The sequence below is a fragment of the Pristiophorus japonicus genome, chromosome 1, assembly GCF_044704955.1.
Source record: "Pristiophorus japonicus isolate sPriJap1 chromosome 1, sPriJap1.hap1, whole genome shotgun sequence".
NCBI classification, from domain to species: Eukaryota; Metazoa; Chordata; class Chondrichthyes; family Pristiophoridae; genus Pristiophorus; species Pristiophorus japonicus.
This window is the reverse complement of record NC_091977.1, coordinates 400,161,066-400,167,804: the sequence shown is the minus strand read 5'-3', so window position 1 is coordinate 400,167,804 and position 6,739 is coordinate 400,161,066.

The window sequence follows — 6,739 nt, the reverse complement described above, 5'->3', positions numbered from 1 at the left end:
ACGAACATGCGTGTAGAAGCGATGATCCCCTCTTTTGGCTTAAGATGGTCACGCACCAAAGCACACAAATCCCCATATTCTTTGTCCGTTGGACGTAAAGGCGAGAGAATATTCTTCATGAGGCCATAAATTATTGGACCACAGACAGTGAGGAAAACCACCCTGCACTGAACTGCGTCAGCGTCTCCCTCCAGTTTATTGGCCACGAAATACTGATCCAGGTAGTCGATAAAATCCTCCCAATCCTCGCTATCCGCGAATCTCTCCAGAATTCCAATAGTGACCATTGTATATGCGAAGATTCTTAAGTTACCTCATCGCCAAATGTAATGAACGTAATGACTCAAAAGACTAGTTATTGTAAACTGCCTCAGGTGTAAACCGGATCCAACTTTATTAGCACGCAAAGTAACCCACGTGACAAGGTGCCCGTGCTTATATATCAGTGACCGCGCACGCGCGCGTACAGCCTGATGACTTCCGACAGTGGCGCCCCCTGGTGTCTGGTTACCCCAAGCATAAATACATAACACTGACCATGGACCAAAGTTGAATTAAATAATCTGAGTGTGACTGCCTCCTGGAACACAGCGCCCAGGTAACTCTCCCCTCCCTGATGTGTCGTAGTGTTTGAAGCTCAGACTCCAGCTCATCAACACGGAGCCCAAGTTCCTCGAGCTCAGACACTTACTGCAGATGTGGTCGCTGTAGACCTCAATGGTGTCCACCAGCTCCCACATGCAACAGCTGCAACACATCGTCTGCTCTCCCATCTCTATTATATTTGATTTAATTAATTAGTTTTTAAGTTGAAATATCAATTGTCTATGTTTACTTTTTAATCCCGGCTCTTAATTTAAACCAATTTCCATGTTTAGAAAAAAAAGAGAAATGCTCACCAACTAACCAGCCAATCATTTACCTGCTTTCCTGTGATGTCACACGTTGATTTTGTCCCCCTCTCAGGTCAGCTCATGCTGCTCCCAGCTCTGAGCTCCCGTCAGCTAATTCCCTTGATCCCTGCCGCTGCTCCTCAGATCCCACTCTGTTCTCGGGACTCGGGTTCTGCTCCTTTTATCCCCGTCGCTGCTCCTCAGATCCCGCTCTGATCTAGGTCACCTAGGCCCCATGCTCTGGAATTCCTTTCTTAAGTCTGTCCACCTTCTTCTCCTCCTTTAAGATCCCCCACACAAACCACTTTTTTAACCAAGCTCTTGGTCACCCCTTCTAATATCTCTTCTTTGGCTCGATGTCCATTTTTGGTCTGATTACACCTCTGTGAAGCGCCTTGGATCATTTTCCAACATTATATATACTTTATAAATGCAATTTGTTGTTGTATTTGTCAACTGATGTAAGGTCTATTTAGGAAAGCTAACGTGGTTAGATTCCCCAAAGCACAATGGCTACTGATGGACTCTATCTATTAACCTGTTGTATTTCCTTAGCAGTAAAGGAACTCCACTCTCTCAATGTCCAGCTGGTATGTGTCCAGCAGCAATGATTCGCTCACATGACTACTCGCTTTGCTGGTAGCTATCATGATGCTTTTTTCATATGGCAGCCGAGCCAGCCAGTTATTTTTAGCGAAGACATTAAGGTATCTCATGTTTTGCTTACCAACCATGCACTCTTTAGAAATTTGTCTCTATCCGGATAAACACAGAAGATCTGATGATCTGGGAACAAGGTGCCTGGGATATAACCTTTTTTCAATTTGAAAACTGGGATCCATGGAAGACAAAAGAATTCAATAGTTGGATCAAGTTTAACAAATTAGTAAGATGGTTTCTTGAACTCCATCCCAAAGTGGACCCCAGATCATTTGAACACATTGCCCAGTACTTCATCTTAACTTGTTCAGTTTGGGTTCCGCCAGGACCACTCGGCTCCAGACGTCATTACAGCTTGGTCTAAACATGGACAAAAGGGCTGAATCCCAGAGGTGAGGTGAGAGTGACTGCCCTTGACATCAAGGCAGCATTTGACCGAGTGTGGCATCAAGGAGTTCTAGTAAAACTGAAGTCAATGGGAATTAGGGGGGAAACTCTCCACTGGCTGGAGTAATACCTAGCACAAGGGGAGATGGTTGTGGTGGTTGAAGGTCAATCATTACAGCCCCAGGACATCGCTGCAGGAGTTCCTCAGGGCAGTGTCCAAGGCCCAACCATCTTCAGCTGCTTCATCAATGACCTTCCCTCCATCATAAGGTCAGAAGTGGGGATGTTCGCTGATGATTGCACAGTGTTCAGTTCCATTCGCAACTCCTCAGATAATGAAGCAGTCCATGCCTGCTTGCAGCAAGATCTGGACAACATTCAGGCTTGGGTTGATAAGTGGCAAGTAACAGTCACAGTCACACAAGTAGCAGGCACTGACTATCTCCAACAAGCAAGAGTCTAACCGACCCCCGCCCCCACCCCGCTTGATATTCAACAGCATTACCATTGCCAAATTCCCCACTATGAACATCCTGGGGGTCACCATTGACCATAAACCTAACTGGACCAGCCACATAAATAGTGTGGCAACAGGAGTGGGTCATGGTTTGGGTATTCTGCGGCAAGTGTCTCAGCTCCTGACTCCCCAAATCCTTTCCACTATCTACAAGGCACAAGTCAGGAGTGTGATGGAATACTCTCCACTTGCCTGGATGAATGCAACTCCAGCAACAATCAAGAAGCTCAAGATCATCAAGACAAAGCAGTCCACTTGATTGGCACCCTATCCACCATCTTTAACATTCACTCCCTCCACCATCGGCGCATCTTGTCTGCAGTGCGTACCATCGGTACCATTTTGTCAGCTGGGGGTCAGTGGGTAGCACACTCGCCTCTGAGTCAGAAGGTTGTGGGTTCAAATCCCACTCCAGGGACTTTGAGCACAAAAAAATCTAAGCTGACACTCCAGTGCAATGCCGAGGGAGTGCTGCACTGTTGGAGATGCCGTCTTTCGGATGAGACATTAAACCAAGGCCCCGTCTGCCCTCTCCGGTGGACGGAAAAGATCCCATGGCACTATTTCGAAGAAGAGCAGGGGAGTTCACCCCAATGTACTGGTCAATGGAGGCCCCGACCTGCGTGAGAACACCAGCGTCAAGTCGGGGCCATAAAAGGAGCGGCGTGGAGGCTTCGGGAGCAGCAGGGAGGCATACTACTTCAGCGAGCTGGTGCAGGAGGGCAGCGGCAATGAAGAGTGATGTCATCAAGGTCCAGGCAGGTGATTGGAGCTGGGCTAACACAGCAGGAGCAGCGAGGTCAGGGCGAAGGAGCGGCGAGAGATTGTAGGGGGACATGATCGGGGCCCAGGAAAGGCGTGAGGTCGTGACCAGGGGCAGCATGGGCCAGCCCACACTGCAATATGTATGCGCACTAGGTCCGTGCAGCAGAGCAGGTCTCCAGTCGTCTTGGATAACCCTTGCTGAAATGTCCTTACTCTACAGTATAAATGCACACTAGGCCCATACTTGAGAAAAGGTCACTCTGTGTCCAGTTACATTTATTACCAAGACCTCAAGTGATGAAGGTGGGTGGAGCTTCCCCTTTTATACCTTCAAGTCCAGGTTAGGAGTGTCTACCACAAGTTCACCCTCTTGTGGTCAATGTTCTCAAGGTGTACAACTTAGGTCAGCTTATACATGGGTTACAATGATAGTTGAATACATGACATCACCTCCCCCCCCAAAGTCTTATTGGGATCACAGGTTAAGTCTCTCTGGTGGTTTACGCTCCCTTGTAGAGCGGCTGAGTTGGGGCTCCGGTTGTTGGGCGCTGGCCTGAGTGTCTGCTGTTTGCGGTGCCTCAGGCCTGTCCGGACTGCCCACAGTGACTGGGCTCTCCTCCACTTGGTTCCGGTGTTTAGTCACCTGTGGTGGAGTAAACTCTACGTCGTGTTCTTCCTCTGCTTCTTCTATGAGGTTGCTGAACCTCCTTTTAGTTTGATCCATGTGTTTGCGGCAGATTTGTCCATTGGTAAGTTTAACTACCAAAACCCTATTCCCCTCTTTGGCAATCACAGTGCCTGCAAGCCATTTGTGCTCTGCATTGTAATTAAGGACAAAAACAGAGTCATTGACATCAATACATCACGCCCTCGCATTCCTGTCATGGTAGTCACATTGTGACTGACGCCTGCTCGCAACAATTTCTTTAATAGTAGAGTGTATAAGGAATAACCTGGTTTTGAGCGTCCTTTTCATTAGCAGCTCTGCGGGTGGAACCCCTGTGAGCGAGTATGGTCGGGATCTATTGGCCAACAGGAGGCGTGATAAGCGGCTTTGTAGGGAACCCCCTTGGATTCTGAGCATCCCCTGTTTGATTATCTGCACTGCTCGTTCCGCCTGGCCGTTTGAGGCCGGCTTGAACGGTGCCGTTCTGACACAGTTGATTCCATTGCCTGCCATGAAGTCCTGGAATTCAGTGCTTGTGAAGCACGGGCCATTGTCGCTGACCAAGACATCCGGTAGACCATGGGCGGCGAACATTGCCCGTAGACTTTCTACTGTGGCAGAGGATGTGCTTGAATTTAAAATGGCACACTCAATCCATGTGGAGTAGGCGTCGACTACAACCAAAAACATTTTTCCCATGAAAGGACCACATGGGATGCGTGACCATGGCTTGGCGGGCCAGGACCAGGGGCTAAGGGGAGCTTCCCTGGATGTGTTGCCCAGCTGACCACACGTGTTGCACCTGCGAACACAAAGTTCCAGGTCTGCAACTATCCCTGGACACCAAACGTGTGACCCGGCGATTGCCTTCATCATGACAATGCCCGGGTGCTCATTGCGAAGTTCTCTGATAAACATCTCTCTGCCCATCTGGGGCATGACTACTCGATTTCCCCACAGTAGGCAATTGGCCTGAATTGAGAGTTCATCCTTGCGCCTATGAAACAGTTTAAATTCCTCAGGGCATGCCCCGTATGTGGCTGCCCAGTCCCCATTCAGGACACATTTCTTAACTAAAGACAGTAGCGGGTCTTTATTTGTCCAGACTTTAATCTGACGGGCTGTCACAGGTGAGCCTTCGCTTTTGAAAACTTCAACAGCCATGACCATCTCAGCATCATGCTCAGTTGCCCCCTCAGTGGTGGCTAGTGGGAGCCTGCTGAGTGTATCGGCGCAGTTTTCAGTGCCGGGTCTGTGCCGAATTGTGTAGTCATAGGTGGCTAACGTAAGTGCCCACCTCTGTATGCGGGTCGATGCATTCACATTTATGGCCTTGTTGTCGGCCAAAAGGGATGTTAGGGGTTTGTGATCTGTCTCCAGCTCAAATTTGCTGCCAAACAGGTACTGGTGCATTTTTTTTACTGCATGCTACCGCTTCCCTTTCTACCATCCCGTAGCCCCTTTCTGCCTGGGACAGACTTCTGGAGGCATAAGCTATCAGCTGTAACTGACCATTGGCATTCACATGCTGCAACACACACCCGACCTCATAGGGCGACGCATTGCAAGTTAAAACAAGTTTCTTACACAGGTCATATAATGTTAACAGTTTGTTGGAGTATAACAAATTGCGTGCTCTATCAAAAGCCCTTTCTTGGCTGTCCCCCCGGACCCAATCGTGACCTTTGCGTAGGATCACGTGTAGCGGCTCTAGCAGCGTGCTCAATTTGGGAAGAAAGTTACCAAAATAGTTCAGGAGCCCGAGGAACGAAAGCAGCTCCATCGTGTTATGGGGTCTGGTGCTCTCTGGATCGCTTCCGTTTTGGACGCAGTAGGTCTGATCCCGTCTGCTGCTACCCTCCTCCCCAGGAATTCTACCTCTGGAGCTAAGAAGACGCACTTCGCCTTTTTCAGTCGCAGCCCTACCCGATCCAGTCTGCGTAGCACCTCCTCCAGGTTGTAGAGGTGTTCTTCAGTATCGCGACCCGTGATGAGGATGTCGTCTTGAAAAACCAACGTCCTTGGAATCGACTTGAGGAGGCTTTCCATATTTCGCTGAAAAATCGCGGCGGCCGAACGAATCCCGAACGGACATCTGTTATACTCAAACAACCCCTTGTGTGTTGTGATGGTGATCAGCTTCTTCGACTCACTCGCCAGCTCCCGGGTCATGTAAGCTGAGGTCAGGTCCAATTTTGAAAAAAGTTTGCCATCGGATAGCGTCGCAAAGAGGTCCTCCGCTCTCGGTAGCGGGTACTGGTCTTGGAGTGACACCCGATTGATGGTGGCCTTGTAATCACCACATATCCTGACCGACCCATCCGCCTTGAGCACCGGCATGATCAGGCTCGCCCAGTCACTGAATTCAACTGGCGAGATGATGCCTTCCCTCAGCAGGCGGTCCAATTATCATTCTATCTTTTCCCGCATCACGTACGGCACCGCTCTGGCCTTGTGGTGTACTGGCCTGGCGTCCGGGTTTATGTGAATCACTATCTTGGCCCCCATGAAAGTGCTGATGCCGGGTTGAAATAATGAGTCAAATTTGTCCAGGACCTGTGAGCATGATACTCGCTCCACAGAAGAAATTGCATTGACATCGCCCCATTTCCAGTTCATGACAGCAAGCCAACTCCTCCCCAGTAGTGTGGGTCCATCCCCCGGCACAATCCATAGTGGCAACCTGTTCTCCGAATCTTTATGGGTCATGACTACTGTGGCGCTGCCTAGCACCAGAATTATCTCCTTTGTATATGTCCGTAGCTATGCGTCAATCGGCAGTAATTTTGACCTCCTGGCCTTGGACACCCACAACCTTTCGAACCGTTTAATACTCATCAGGTACTGGCT